The following is a 16,781-nucleotide window of genomic DNA, read 5'->3' as shown; positions in this document are numbered from 1 at the left end:
CTCTACAGCTGCAGGAAGATGTCTTTACTTCTTTACTTGAATAATTTTATTGTGAAGGGCAACATACAATTCACTGTCCTACTTGTCTTTTAACAACGGCAGTTCTCAACCTCTCATCTTCTAACCAGCACAAAAGGGAAAGGACTGCATTTGTTTCTCACATTTAAATTATTTCTTTGCCTTGTGAACAGCTGTGCTCCAAGAACTGATACATTTGATACACTATTAGCAAGGACCTTCAGTTTAGAGCAGGACCTTACTCTCTGTATTCTCCCCATTATCCAATTCTCAATCCATTTCGTGTATTCACCCCTTACAGAAGGACTCTAACATTCGTCACTCACCTGTCAAATGCCTTCTCAAAATTCAAAGTCACCATTCCCATTGGTACTGATTTGTCCATGTCACAATCTACATCCTCCAAAAACTCCTACTAGTTTATCAAAAACGATTTTCCCTTCCCTGAATCTAGGCTAACTCTGCAAATCATATCATTATTCTCCAAAGATCTAGTTGTTATTAATGACTAAACAATTCTAATAGCTTCCTCATAACTGACATCAATTTATCCAGATATTCTGTTGTCTCTCGCTCTCTCCTGTTTTAAATATTTGCAATCACAGTAGCTACTTTCAAGTCTGCAGGACCCTTTCCATAATACAAAGCGCTTTGACCAACTTTGACCTTCTTCATAGAGTTATGGAATTGACAATACAGAAGGAGACCACTGACCCACTGTGTCTGTTCCTGCTCTGGACAGATCTATCCAGCAAACATAACTCTCCAGCCCTAAATCTGTGACCCTCTCAATTCATCACTCATCTGGTCCAGAACTTACCAAGCTTCAATACAATGAGTGTTTTCCCCAGTATTTCCACTTTAATTATTCTAATTTCTTGCAGTTCCTCATTTTCCCCAGTCACTCTGCTCCTTAATATGTCAGGGCGATTTTCTGTTGCTTCCTCGGTGGAGACAGAAACAAGACAGAGATAGCCTCTGTCACCTCATGAATACACAAGAGGATGGCACTCTGGCATAATGGGTATGTCACCCACTCCTGCCTGGAATGTTCCAGAACAAAACAATTGTTGGAGATTGTGAGTACTGTCCTCTCCCTAGTGTGAGACTATTGGATATGCTGAAGGAGTTTCACAGCTCTATGACCTCCACCTTGTTGAAATAAACTGGCTTCACACTTTGCATCTGGAAAAGTATGTCATTGGAAAATATTTGTAGAAATTTCAGAAAAGATAGTGCAGTGTCCTGCTCGTCCCTGTAGAACGAGACACTCTATAAATGCAGTGCCCACAACTTGTCCAGAGTGGGAACACTATGCACTCGAATCTCCCTCAATGATCGCAGCAGCTGACACCACAAATCCGAGAAAATCATTCAGAGAACCTCCAGTGACTTTCCACGACAGGAACAAGGCAAAACACTGTAGACTGGCACATCCACTCAATGTTAAAAACGCTTTTCACTTCAATTTCTATTCTGGGCTGTAAATCCATAGGATCTCTGCATAGTTACTATCACCTGAAATATTAACAGCTTTTTACTCCATAGAACTATTTGACAATGTCACTGCACAATTTTCTTTACCTGTCACAATAACAGCAACACTGCTATTGCTGATGGAGTTGTTGGGGAGGTGATGGTCTCGTGTTATTTTCTCCAGACTATAAATCTAGGGACCCAAGTAATGACACAAACCCAGCCTTCAATCTCCCCACAGCAGATGGTAAAACTTGAATTCAATAAAATATTTGGAAGTAACAATCTAATGAAAGATTTATGGTTGTTAAAACTAAAAGCCCCAGCGCACTCGTGTCCCACAAGAAGGAAACTGGTTACCGTCACTGGTCTGACCTCCATGTTACTCCAGATCCTCAGCAATGGTAGATTCTCAAATGCCCTTCGAAATGGCCAAGCCAACTATTCAGTTATAACACTACAAGATCTCAAAGAAGTGAAACCAGATAGACCTGAGCACTGGCAGCCGACAGCACATCGAAGTGCAGTGGTTCAGAAAGGCAGTTCCCCAACAGCTTCTCAAGAGCAAATAGGAAAGAGAAATAAACGCAGGCCCAGCCAACATCAAATATGTCTCATTCATAAAGGAAAGAAGATGGCCACACTGAGGAAAGCGATAGAGGGGACAGAACTCACTTGAAACAGCGACGTGGATATATGCCCACACATGCATAAACACAGGAATATGGGAGGAGTTGAAAAATAAATTAAAATAATGTCACATTTTATTTCCAATCCAGCTGGTTATCAATAATCCCTTTGTTTATGTATTCTATCTCTATTTCCTCGTACATTTATCTCACCTCACTAACACACATTACATTAATTCCCAGCTGCTTTCGGATCTGATACATGGTCAGTGGACTCAAAATGTTAATTTGTTTTTTCCTCGACACAGGCTGCCAAACTTGCTCCATTTCCCCTGCACTCTGTTTCTGTTTGGGTCCGGCTTCCAGAATCTTCCATTGTTTGATTTAACGTTTCTTTTCCTTATTTTATGGGTCATAGGCCTTTCAAATCCACACTGGCCCACTGAAAAGCATTGCACCCAGACCCACCTCATGCCCTACTCCTGCATTTCCCATGGCCAAGCCGCCTATTAATCTACCCCTGCATCTTACATAGGTCATACATCGAGCTGCACATGATTGGTGGGACTGTGGGAGGAACATGGAGCACCTGGAGGAAACACTTGTAGACCCGGGGAGAATGTGAAAATTCAATACAAACTGTCCTGAGGGTGGAAGCAAACAGGATCCCTGCTACTGTAACACAGCCATACTAACCACTGAGACACCATGCCCCCCTCCCCCTCCCCCCCCCCAAACAGGGTCCCTGGTACTGTGAGACAGCCGTGCTAACCACTGAGACACCATGCCCCCCTCCCCCTCCCCCCAAACCGGGTCCCTGGTATTGTGAGACAGCCGTGCTAACCACTGAGACACCATGCCCCACTTCCCTCTAAATTGGTCCCTGGTACTGTGAGACAACTGTGCTAACTACTGAGACACCGTGAACTTTGTCCTGTGAGACAGTCGTGGTAACCACTGAGACACAATGCCCTCCCTTCCCTCCCCCCACACCAGGTCCCTGGTACTATGAGACAACTGTGCTAACTACTGAGACACCGTGAACTTTGTCCTGTGAGACAGCCGTGCTAAACACTGAGACACCATGCACCCTCCTCCTTCTCCCAAACCGGGTCCCTGGTACTGTGAGACAGCCGTGCTAACCACTAAGACACCATACACAATCCCCCTCCCACTGTCCCCCAGTCCGGGTCCCTGGTACTGTGAAACACCCATGCTACCCATTGAGACACCATGCCCCCTCTCCCCGCCCCCTCCCCCAAAACAGAGTCACTGTGCTCGGTAATACTGGGGAACATGTGAATAAAAGTTATGAGCTTAGAACTATGATGTTGTTTCCATAACAGAGACCTGGGTTTCTGAGCAGCAGGAATAGTTGCTAATTGTTCCGAGGTTTAGAACATGAAAAAGAATATGGAGGAGGTAAAAAGAGGAGGGGGTGTAGCACTGCTAATCAGAGAGGGTATCGCAGCTACAGAAGTTCCCATTATCGATTAGGGTCTGCCTACTGAGTCAGTATGAGTGGAAATTAGGAACAGTAAGGCAGTAATCACCTCATTGGGGTTTACTACAGCCCTCCCCCCACCCACAATAGAAAGGGAGATTGAAGAAAGCATAGGTTGGCAGATTTCGGAAAAGTGTGAATGGAATAGGGTAGTTGTAATGCGTGACTGACTTTCCCAATATTGATTGGAACTTCCTTCCAGCAGATGGTTTGGAAGGAGCTGTTTTTGTAAGGTGTGTTCAGAAGGGTTTCCTAACTCAGTACGTAGACAGGTCGACAAGGGAAGAGGAACTTTTGGATTTGGTGTTCTGCAATGAGCTGGGGCAGGTGTCAGATCTTGTGGTGGGAGAGCATTTTGGTGATAGTGACCACAACTGCCTCACATTGTACATAGCTATGGAGAAGGAGAGAAGCAGGCACAATGGGAAGATACTTAATTGGGGAAAAGGAAACTATGATACTATCAGACTGCTTTGCGAAGCACGGACTCGGAGCAATTGTTCCATGGAAAGGGCACTATAGACATGTGAAGACGGTTTAAGGAACAGTTGTTGCGAGTGATGCACAAATGTGTTCCTTTGAGACAGGCAAGGGGTAAGATAAAGGAACCTTGGATGACGAGAGCAGAGGAGCTTCTCGTCAAAAGAAAGAAGGCAGCTTATGTAAGGCAGAGGAAACAAGGTTCTTGCTCAGCTCTAGAGGATTACAAACAGGCGAGGAAGGAGCTCAAAAATGGTCTGAGGAGAGCCAGAAGGGGACAGGAAAAAAGGCTTTGCAGGAAGGATTAGGGAGAATCTAAAGGCACTTCGCACATATATGAGGAATAAGAGAATGAACAAAGAAAGAGTAGGACTGATCAGGGATAGCATAGGGATCTTGTGTATAGAGTCTGAGCAGGTAGAGGAAGCCCCAAATGTGTTTTTTGCTTCTATCTTTACAAAAGTAAAGGACCTTGTAGTGAATGAAACCATTGAGGAACAGGTAAGCATACTGGAACGGATAGAGATTGAGGAAGCTGATGTGCTGAACATTTTAACAAACATTAAGATTGACAAGTCGCCAGGGCCACACCAGATTTGTCCTCGGCTGCTTTGGGATGTGAGAAATGTGGTTGCTTCACCGCTTGCGAAGATCTTTGCATCCTCGCTCTCCATTGGATTCGTACCGGAAGACTGGAGGGAGACAAATGTAATTCCTCTCTTCAAGAAAGGAAATAGGGAAATCCACGGAAATTACAGACCAGTCAGTCTCACGTCTGTCATCTGCAAGGTGTTAGAAAAGATTGTGAGGGATAGGATTTATGACCACCTGGAAGAGCATGGCTTGATTAAAGGCAGTGAGCACGGTTTTGTGATGGGCAGGTCATGCCTCACAAATCTTATTGAGTTCTTTAAGGATGTTACTAGACAAGTTGATGAGGGTCGAGTGGTGGATATTGTATATCTGGACTTCAGTAAGATATTTGATAAGGTTCCCCATGGTAGGCTCGTTCAGAAGGCCAGGATGAAAGGTATACAGGGAAATTTAGCTGTCTAGATACAGAATTGGCTGGTCTACAGAAGACAGCGAGTGGTAATGGAAGGAAAATATTCTGTCTGGAAGTCTGTGGTGAGTGGTGTTCCACAGGGCTCTGTTCCTGGGCCTCTTTTTTTGCAATTTTTAATAATGACTTGGATGAGAAAATTGAAGGATGGGTTAGCAAGTTTGCAGATGACACAAAGGTTATCGGTGTCATTGACAGTATGGAGGACTGTTGTAGGCTGCAGCGTGACGTTGACAGGATGCAGAGATGGACTGAGAGGTGGCAGATGGAACTCAAACTGGATAAATGCGCGGTGATGCATTTTGGAAGGTCGAACTTGAAAGTTGAGTACAGGATTAAAGGCAGGATTCTTGGCAGTGTGGAGGCACAGCGGGATCTTGGTGTGCAGCTACATAGATCCCTTAAAATGTCCACCCAGGTGGACAGGGTTGTTAAGAAAGCATGTGGTGTGTTGGCTTTCATTAACAGGGGGATTGAGTTTAAGTTCCACGACATCTTGTTGCAGTTCTATAAAACTTTGGTTAGACCACACTTAGAATACTGTGTCCAGTTCTGGTCGCCCTATTATAGGAAAGATGTGGATGCTTTGGAGAGGGTTCAGAGGAGGTTTACCAGGATGCTGCCTGGAATGGAGGGCTTAACTTACGAAGAAAGGTTGACTGAGCTTGGACATTTTTGGTGGAAAAAAAAAGGAAGAGAGGCGACCTAATTAAGATGTACAAGATCATGAGAGGCATAGATAGAGTTGACAGCCAGAAATCTTCTCCCAGGGCAGCAATTGTTAACACGAGAGGTCATAGTTTTAAGCTGGTTGGCGGAAAGTATAGAGGGGATTTCAGAGGAGGGTTCTTTATGCAGAGAGTTGTGAGAGAATGGAATGCGTTGCCAGCAGCAATTGTGGAAGCGAGGTCATTGGGGACATTTAAGAGACTGCTGGACATGCATATGGTCACAGAAATTTGACAGTTCGTACAATAGGTTTACCTTACATGAGGATCAATGGTCGGCACAACATCGTGGGCTGAAGGGCCTGTTCTGTGCTGTTCTGTTCTATGTTCCAAACAGTAAACAGTGTCAAAACACCACAGATGAGTCAGGATCTGGAGGTAGAAACAGAGGCAGCATATTGAGTCTGTTATGATCCTCTTCTGAAAAACTCATATTGGGCTCAAAAAGTTAATTGTGTTTCTCTCTGCTCAGAACCTGCAAATGTTTTCCTGCGCTTTCAACTTAGTTACTCTTCTGGAGTTTGGATCATTGTCTGATCTGAAAGGGAGCAGTGAAACTGCTATTTCTGTTGACGCTCAAATATTTGGCTATGGTTTTTGAATGAAAAATTTAAATCTCTGTACTTGACAGCTTCCCAAATACCGATAATGTATTGCCACTGTCATAATGCTAGACGAAAATGTTGAACTTGATGGACATGACATCACATGATCAATCCTCTGAAAGTAACTTATTGAAGTAATGATTCCAATTGTTATCAATGTCTTATCGTGCTCCTGTGTCACTGGCATCGTACTCATCCAGCTGGGTCTTACCTTTCCGAGAGTTTCCATATAACTATAAAATCATAAAATATCTTTGTATTTTTTAACAAGACATATTCATCCAGGGTTTTGGAAGGCACTAGCAAGGGCAGAGATTATTTGTCGCTCCCAATGTCTCTGGAATAAGTGACACAGAGTTGCCCTGTTTTACCTCTTCAATCCGTGGTGATGCAGATCCAGACAGAGCTGCTTGTAGGGGCATTCCAATTCATTTAACAAATACTTGTGAAGGAACAGCAAATGAGTCCCTAGTCAGGATGATATGCAAGTTGGAAGATATCTTTCAGAGACTGATTTTTCTATTGTTCCCATTCCCAGTGCAGAATGTTCTCTAATTCCCATTAATCACAGTTTTTCTCAGGGTCCTTGATTCCACCCTCAGTCAAGTCCTGCTTCGATTGGAAGGAAAGTCACTCTGATCTCAACTCAAATTACACGGGAAGATCAGTTAAAAGAATAAGGAGCAAAAGACATGAACACTGTTTGTTTGAACAATGTCCTCGAAATATTCAAAAGAAAATTGATGCATGGCCTTCCTTAATGCAATATTTCGATATGACATCCCGTTTTAAACAATATCCAGAATGGTGGTTATTTGTTCTTTTAATTTGCTTCCGATTCAACGTACAAATGAGAATGTGAATTGATCTTCTATAGTGTGTATATAATCCAGAATTTAATTCAATCTTTATCATCATTGCTCTAGCTCTTTTAAACAAAATTAATGAATAAGCCTGTGTCCATCCTGCAGATTAAAAAGTTCTTTCAGCTCTGAGCATTGCAGCGAATGTTGCTGCAGGCCCAAGTAAAATGGAAATATTTCAGGGCAAGGCGCCAAAAGTTAGTCCAAGGTTAATGATGGCCAAGCCATCTGAATAATACATGCAGAGGGGTGGAGTATAAAAGCAGAATTCAGCTCCATGTCCAAAATACTATTTGTGGATCCCTCACAAAAGACTACAGCTTATTCATGCTGTAAATTCGCCAAAATAGGAGAAACAAGAGCCTGGAATTCCCAATTCTGCAGCAACATCTGTAGAACAGGAAGAAAATCAAGGTTTGTTTCTGAAATTCATAAATATTGAAGATAAGAATGTGGGAAATAAAGGGGATATTGGAGGATGATAAACCATGTTGTAGATGATGACACAATGATTAGCTGCGTGGGTCACAGTGATCAGGAAAGTGTTGTTTACAAGTGGGTACAAACGGATTGTCAGTTGGCCAGATCAATGACTGATAAACGGTAACACTGAAATATGTGAGATGCTGCTGCACTTTGGAAGATGTAACAAAACAAGGGTGATGTCAAACCATGATGATCCGTTGCATTTGCTTTGGAGAAGAGAAGAGTGAGGGGTGAACCTGACAGAAGTGTATTACAGCATGAGAGGTATGGGACGAGTGAACAGACAATAGCTATTCCCCTTAGTCAAAGAGTCAAAACAAGGGGAAATATGTTTGAAGTGAAAGAGAAGATACTAAGATAGGATTTGTGAAATCTGTTTTGAGCACAGAGCCTGATATGTGTCAAAAATGCATTGCCTGGGAGCGTGGTTCAGGAAGGTAACTGCACAAACTTTATAAAGCACTTTTATCAGCACTGGGTGGTGTAGACTCGATGGGCCTTGTCTTTATTACATGATTCCATGTGGTGGCAGCCATGAAAGCTTTGGTATATTCTGAAGCAGCAACCAACGGGACATGTTGGATTGTTAAATCGAACAGTGCTCAGTAAGTGGCGAGATTACAAACAAGAATCATCCCATGGAGAATCAGCACTTACTCAACCTAGGACAACCCAGCCATCTCTGAGCTCATCCAGGATAATTCACATGCTCAGTGCAAGAATCGTCCAACAACAGCATCAACATTATTCCAGCTGTTTGACGCCATTATTTTAAGATCACCAATAACATAGAAACAGACTTCGTTTCATTATGATATACACTTCTCGTGTAAGGTTGTTTTCTTAAGACTAATAAATTCCTTCCCTTATATTCGTATTGACAAAGATTCTGTTACCCTGCGAGCTGTTCATCACAGCGTGGTGGCTTGTTTGACACTCCATCCATTACCATTAAAATTTACTCCCAGTTAAACTGGCACATACGATGCACTACTGGTACTCCCTCTCAAATTCCAGGTGCACCACCTAAACGAATGACTAGCCAAAGTAATCCAAGCAAGCCCGAGACCCCCCAGGAGGGACAACCCCACCAAACACTCTTTAATACAGCTAAATCAAAACAACTAAGAACTATTCCTAAAAACAAATAACATAAAACATATTTGAAAGGAGACTTCCCCCCTTGTTCACAAGGGACACTACTACCTTCCAATAATCCCACCATAACATCACCCAGCCAGAGGTATGCCCTCGGCCCTGGCATTACAAATTCTGGATCGGTGGTGAGAAAGAGCACAGCAGTTCAGGCAGCATCCAAAGTGCAGGGAAATCGACGTTTCAGGCAAAAACCCTTAATCAGGAAGTGCATTACAAAGTAGAGGAAATAAATGCCAACGTCTTACAAGACAGAAGTTAAATGTGGGCGACACCCCATGCCAACACCTCGATACACTTAGCAAAACAACACAAGATGAAAATATATAAAATGACAAAATTACAATCCCAGAAAGTAATAAATAAAAAAAATTTAAAAAAACACGCAGAAACGTCCTTGCAATTATCAAATAAAATGCACGAGTTATAGATAAGAGTCCAAAGAAAGGATAAGGAACTAGAACTGCCCCTCCCCCACAACCACTGAAAGATAGAGAAGAGTAAAAAGGAAGAAAGGAGGAGGGAAAAAAGAAAATGCGGGCAAAACAAAGTCATTATCCATTCAGTTCAAATCCTGCAGTCTATTTGAGAGCATCCAGGAATTCTTTTACTTTTTTCCAGTGATCTGAAGTCATATACAAATCCTCCATGACTGCAGCAAAGCATTGCCGGATATCGCACAGAATATTGAATATTTAAATCCCTCAGACAGTTCTTCGTCTCATCACATTCCTTCCTGTTATGGACCACATTATCCTGGAGCCCTTGTATATCATGGCATGGCATCCTTCCCCATCACTCTGGTGGATTCTAGCAGCATCTGTTTTTCGCTCTAATGTTGAAGGTGAACTGGGACCTGGCGGGGGCGCTGCTCAAACCCGAGCGGGAGCACAGCAACCCGATGGGCCCGCTCAACCAGCAACCAGCCCCGCTCCGACTCCAGTTTCAGCAGCTCTGGGAGCCATTGCTCCAGGAAATCAACAAGCTGCCCTTCCTCCTCCCGTTCGGGAAGGCCCAGCAACCGAATATTTTTCCAATGTCTCCGATTTTCGAGGTCATCAATATGTTCATCTAAGGCCGGGACTCGATGTTCCAGTGCCCAGACCTGACCCATGGATGACTCAGTAGTGGTCTCAGAGGCCGCGGCCCATTGCTCCGCCCCACACCTACACGCTGCCCAAGTTTCTCGATCTCTCTGTCATGTTTCTGCAGCATGACCGAGATCGACTCCCACCTGGAGAGCATCACTTTAATGGGCTCATCAATCTTCTCTCAGAGGTTCAGAAACTCCGAGATTAGGCTGGCCCCTGCAGGTCAGGCCCACGGGCCGGCCGCAGACTTCTCTGTTGCTGAGGGGGTAGTGAGGGAGAAGTCCCTGCCTGTTGTGAAGTGCAAGAGCCTTTACCTTTGGTCATTTTAAAAAGCTAAAGTTTGATGTAGAATGGCCAGGTACGCTGGACAAAAACTATTTTAGCAATTGAATAGGTGAGGTGAGGGTGGGTATCCCACTTTGCCTGAGTCTTGGGCAGAGCTCTGCAGACTCATGCCTACTGGGTTACCGCCATCTTGGATCTCGCTGACACCCTGTTTAAAAAGGGAATAAGGCAAAAGGCAGAAAATTACAAACTAATTAGCCTAACCTCAATCCTGGATAAATTCCTGGAATCCATTGTGAAGGATGAGATTTCTGAATAATTGCAGTGCATGGTAAAGTAGGGCAAAGTCAGCATGGTTTCATCATGGGGAGGTCATGCTAGTAAATCTGTTAGAACGCTTTGAGGATGTAACAAGCAGGTTAGACCAAGGAGAGCTCATGGATATTATGTGTCTGGACTTCAAAAAGGACGTTGACAAGGTGCCTCACAGGAGGCTGCACAGTAAGATAAGGGCCCATGGTATCAGAGACTAGGTACTAGTGTGTACAGAAGCTTGACTGTCTGGCAGAAGGTAGAGAGTGAGAATAAAAGGGTCCTTCTCAGGATAGCAGCCAATGACAACTGGTGTTCCGCAAGGAAACCACAACTTTTTACTTTGTATATCAACAATCTAGATGACGGAACTGAGGGCACTCCGATGAGGTTTGTTGATGATGCAAAAGTAGGTAGAGGGAGGTATCATTGAGATGGCAGGAAGGCTTTAGAACGATTTGGACAGGGTTGGAGAGTGGGCATGGACATGGCAGATGGTGTACACTTGGGAAAGTGCGAGGTGGTGCACTTTAGTAAGAAGAAGAGAGGCATGGACTATTTTATAACTGGGGAGAAAATTCAGGAGTTTGAAGTGCAGAGTGTGCGAGTTCCAGTCAGAATTATCTCAAGGTAAATGAGAAGGTTGTGTCAGTCGTTTGGAAGGTGCTGTATTGGCCGTACTGTGTGTTTGAAATCTTATGTTTACCAAAAGAACTGAGTCAACTCTTATAAACAATGAAATTTATTTATTGAACATGAGTAATATTAGAACAATAAAACGTATTATAACGTAGTGAAAAACACTACAATCTATCTTATGGTTCAATTTAAACTTGGATGATCATATACCACCCCACCAGAAGTTGACCTGATTCCACCTGGTGAAGTCATCTTGTTCTTTTGATGTTCTTGTCGGTGTCGTCTCGTTCAATGGGTATTCTCGAGTTACCACTCTCAGAGCGGTTTACGGTGATTCTTTTCCTCCCAAGTCATCATGCCTTTTGGGAGGGTGTGGACAATCTGCCAATGGAATGATCAGGTTCATTCACCCTGATCAATCAGTTCCAACCTGGGGTTGTCACATTGATGGCCCAAGGGCGACATTCCATTCTCACATTCAGGTCCAACTTCAGTTGTATATTGTAGGGTCGGTAGCTGTCAGGTTTGTTTGCAAACTATCTCTGGGTAGCTGCAGCCTGTCTGGATTCTGCAGCATGTGGATGAGCACAGCGATTTTGGTCAAGGCTGGGTTCTACTTCCCACCATGCTTCAATCATTGTTCATTTTTGTAACAATTAACTATTGTCCATCGTCAGGTTATTATTTCAGGTGGCCCGTCTAGTCAGAAAGGCAAATACATTGATGACAGTTCTTTTGAGATGACTTGAATATTACAGCAAGGATGGATTTCCGTGGCTCTAAAAGACTCTGGTCAGACCACATTTGATGTATTGTGTACCGTTTTGGGCCCCATAACTCAGGAAGGATGTACCACCCCAGAGCGTGTTCAGAGGAACTTCACAAGAATGGTCCTAGGAATGACAAGCTCGACATATGAGATCTCTGAGTCTGTACTCGCTGGAGTTTATAAGGATAAAGGGGGATCTAATTGAAGCATACAGAACACGGGTTGCCTGGTCAGAGTAGATGTTGGGAAGATGGTTCCACTGTTAGGAAAGAAAGGACTCAGGACATAGCCTGAGAGTAAAGAGAAAATCTTTAGAATGGAGATAAGGAGAAACGTCTTCAGCCTGAGACTGGTGAATCTATGGTAGAATGGCAGTTTCATTCCCTAAAAGACATTAATGAACCAGGTGAGTTTTTCTTGGCAATCGATTCATAACCACCATCAGTCTCTTAATTCCAGATTTGAATTTAAGCTCTGCCATTTGCTGCAGCAGGATTTGAACCCAGGTCACTCGAACATTACCTGGGGTTTATCACATAGGAATTCAATGATAACACAACGAGGCCACTGACTTGCCCAATCCTCCACAGTGTGACTAACGTGTGCAGTATGATATGCCCTGGGGTTTGCTTTCATGTTATCCTTGACTTCCTCATCAAGATATGGATGATTTTTCTCCGTAATGAGATTCTTTTTCGGTCTTTATTATCTACCTAATTGTTTGCCAAATTTCTTCAGCTGCCCTGCCTTGGACTGTCCTTTTCTTCCCCAACCACTCACCCCACCCCCTCCCCCAGCCAAATCCTTCCTGAGGCCAGTTTAATTATCATTGACTAACACTAAAACTTTCATGTATGACTCAGTCTTCACTCTGAATGTGAAACTCTAGCAAGTTGTGGTTATTCCAAAGCAAAGCTCATCCACCAATCCTTTCTTGTTACATAATATCAAATCTAAATTAGATTAGATTCCCTACAGTATGGAAACAGGTCTTTCGGCCCAACAAGTCCACACCGAACATCCGAAGAGTAAGCCACCCATTTCTCTCTGAGTAATGTACCTAACTCTGTGAGCAATTTAGCATTGCCAATTCACCTGACCTGCATATCTTTGAACTGTGAGAGAAAACCTACGTGGAGAAAGTGCAAATTACACGCAGACAGTCCCCCGAGACTAGAATCGAACCTGGGACCTTGGTGCTGTGCTCACCACTGGGCAACGCCAGTCTCTCGCTGTTTCCATGACGTCCTGCTCTCAGAAATAACCTCTCATACACTCTATGAATCTTTATTCAAGGATATCAGTGCCAAGTTGATTAATTGAACCAATTTGCACGTTCAAGCCACCCATATTTACTGTTATGCCCTTGTTACAAACCCTTACTCTTTTCTACCTCAGAAGCACTTTGCAGGGACAGTGGCGGAAAATTCCTCTTCCCAAGAGGTTTCTTCTTTTGCTTTTTATTTGCACTGAGAAGGATTTCAATTTTTTTTTGGAACGAAACACTTTGAAAAGGCGTGAGTTCCCACTCTTTCGAACAAATGTTTATTTTCTTTTCACTAGCCACATTTTACAGTAAATATCGAGGATTTATGAGGGCTAAAGGTTCTCATGAGATATCGTTAGCAAACAGGGTTGAGGAAAATCCCAAAGACTTCTTTTCAGGAGCAAGAGGGTAACTAGAGAAATGTTTGGCCCACACAAGGACAAAGGAAGAAAGTTATGTATGGAGTCAGAGAAAATGGGTGAGATTCTTAGAGGGTACTTTGCATCTGTATTCACCAAGGAGTGGGACATGACGGATGTTGAGGTTAGGGATAGATCTCTGAGTACTCTGGGTCAAGTCGACAAAGAGAGGGAGGAAGTTTTGGATACTCTGAAAGGTATTAAGGTAGACAAGCCCCCAAGTCCGGATGGGATCAACCACAGCTTCCTGAGGGATGTGAGTGTGGAAATAACTGGGGCTTTAACATATATCCTTGCAGGATGATTGAACATGGGTGAGGTCCCGGACGACTGGAGAATTGCTAATATTGTCTCCTTGTTTAAGAAGGTTTAGCGGGGATAATCCAGGTACTTGTAGGACAGCGAGCCTGACATCAGTGGTAGGGAAGCTGCTGGAGAAGATACTGAGGGACTTGAGTAATGCGTTTTATTAGGTTCCCCATGGTCGGCTGATGGAGAAGGTGAAGTCGCATTGGGGTCCAGAGTATTCTATCCAGTTGGATGGAGAACTGGCTTGGCCACAGGAGACAGAGAATAGTAGTGGAAGGGGATTTCTCAAAATGGAGACCTATGACCAGTGGTGTGCAACAGCGATCTGTACTGGGACTACTGTTGTTTGTGATATATATCAATGATTTGGAAGAAGGTATCAGTTGCCTAATAAGCAAGTTTGCAGATGACACCAAGATTGTTGGAGTAGCAGATAGTGAAGGGGACTGTCAGAGAATACAGCAGAATATAGATAGATTGGAGAGATGGGCACAGAAATGGCAGATAGAGTTCAATCTGTGCAAATGCGAGGTGATGCATTTTGAAAGATCCAGTTCAACAGTGAACAGTACAGTAACGGAAAAGTCTTGGGGAAAATTGTCGTACAGCGAGATCTGGGTGTTTGGGTCCATTGTTTACTGAAGATGCCAACGCAGGTCAATAATGTGGTCAATAAGGCATACGGCATGCTTTCCTTCATTGGATCAAGTGTTGAGTACAAGATTTGGAAGGTCACGCTACAGTTTCACAGGACTTTGGTTTGGCCACATTTGGAATACTGCGTATAGTTCTGGTCACCACTTTAACAAAAGAATGTGGATGCTTTGAATAGGGTACAGAGTAGATTCACCAGGATGCTGCCTGGGACGGACGGTGCTGGTTATGAAGAAAGATTAAGTAGATTAGGACTATTTTCATTTCAAAGACGAAGGTTGAGGTCTACAATGTCAAATAGATATACACAGGGTGGATAGCAAGAAGCTCTTCTCCCAGATTGTGGAACTCAATTACTCATGAGTTTAAAGTGAGTGGGGAAAGGTTTAGGGCAGATATACGTGGGAAGTTCTTTACACATAGGGCCGTGGCAACCTGGAACGGTGGCCAGCGGTGGTGGTAGAGGCAGGAACGATAGTGTGATCTAAGATGTTTTTAGACAGAAACATGAATGGGTAGGGAGCAGAGGGATACAGACCCTTAGAAAATAGGTGGCAGGTTTGGAAAATAGGAGGATCTGGATCAGCGCAGGCTTGGAGGGCTGAAGAGTCTGTTCCTGTGTTGGAATGTTCTTTATTCTTTAGCATTCATTCTAAAAATAGCAAGTTTTCAACTTGTTGTATGCTACACTTTAATAATATAAACGATTTATTTATTTGATAGTGCATGTCAAATTATTGTCATTTCTAACTTACAGTCACAGGGTCAAAGAGATGTACAACATGGAAACAGACCCTTCGGTCCAACTTGTCTTTGCCGACCAGATATCCCAACCCAATCTATTCCCACCTGCCAGCACCCGGCCCATATCCCTCGAAACACTTTCTATTCATATACCCATCCAGACGCCGTCTAAATGTTGCAATTGTACTAACCTCCACCACTTCCTCTGGCAGCTCATTCCAGATATGTACAACACTTTGAGTGAAAAAGTTGTCTCTTACATGTCTTTTACGTTTTTCCTTTCCCAACCGAAACCTATACCCTCTAGTTCTGGACTCCACCACGCCAGGGAAAAGACCATGTCTATTTACCCTATCCATGCCCTTAATGATTTTATAAACCTATATAAGATCACCCCTCAGTTTCCAACGTTCCAGGGAAAATAGCCCCAGCTTGTTCAACTTCCAACCTTGGTAACATGCATGTAAATGTTTTCTGAACCCTTTCCAGTTTCACATGATCGATCAGTCCGTGGGGTTTTTTCCACCTTTATGCGTTTCAACACATCCAGCACTTCTTCCTCTGTAATATGGACATTTTTCAAGATGTCACCATCTATTTCTCCATATATTTACAGCTCCCATGTCCTTCACCTGAGTAAACATTGATACAAAATACTCGTTTAGTATCTCTCTCATCTCCTGCGGCTGCACACAATGGAACCTTGCTGATCTTTGAGGACTCTATTCTCTCCCTGTCTAGCCTTTTGTTCTCAACTTATTTGTAAAATCCTTTTGGATTCTCCTTAACTCTATTTTCCAAAGCTATCTCATGTCCCCGTTTTGCCTTCCTGATTTCCTTCTTTAGTATACTCCTCCTGCCTTTATACTCTTCTCAGGATTCACTCGATCTGTCCTGCCCGTACCTGTCATATCCTTCCTTCTTATTCTTAACCAGACCCTCTATGTCTTTAGACATTCAGCATTCTGTATACCTACCAGCCTTTCCTTTCACCCTGACAAGAATATGCTGTCTCTGGACTCTGGCTATCTAATTTCTGAAGGCTTCCAATTTTCTAGCCGTCCGCTTACCTACGAACATTTGCCACCGTCAGCTTTTGAAAGATCTTGCCTAATACCATCAAAATTGGCCTTTCTCCAATTTAGAACTTCAACTTTTAGATCTAGTCTATCCTTTTCCATCATTATTTTAAAATTAATAGAATTGTTGGCTAATAGCTGAAGCTCACAAGTTTCAGGTGAGAAATTAATTCGATTGATTATATTTAAACGTGTAAGAGTTATAA

The 16,781-nt window shown here is 43.3% G+C and overlaps 1 long non-coding RNA gene across 3 annotated transcripts in view; it reads right to left on the bottom strand.

The window, feature by feature from the left end:
• Positions 1-3,409: 3,409 nt before the first annotated feature.
• Positions 3,410-16,781, bottom strand: part of LOC132834327 (uncharacterized) — a 109,052-nt gene continuing 95,680 nt past the window's right edge. For 2 of the 3 annotated variants that reach the window (XR_009647173.1, XR_009647171.1), the window contains exons 9-10: positions 6,155-6,270; positions 3,410-4,889 (exon numbers count right to left, since the gene is read on the bottom strand). This is a non-coding gene — a long non-coding RNA (uncharacterized LOC132834327). Of the gene's footprint in view, positions 4,890-6,154; positions 6,271-12,915; positions 16,129-16,781 lie in introns of those variants that run through there. The other variant, XR_009647172.1, reaches the window with a different exon arrangement.

Source organism: Hemiscyllium ocellatum, chromosome 39 (genome assembly GCF_020745735.1).
Source record: "Hemiscyllium ocellatum isolate sHemOce1 chromosome 39, sHemOce1.pat.X.cur, whole genome shotgun sequence".
NCBI classification, from domain to species: domain Eukaryota; kingdom Metazoa; phylum Chordata; class Chondrichthyes; order Orectolobiformes; family Hemiscylliidae; genus Hemiscyllium; species Hemiscyllium ocellatum.
Note: the sequence above shows the minus strand (reverse complement) of the source record. Positions and strands in the feature narration are given on the sequence as shown.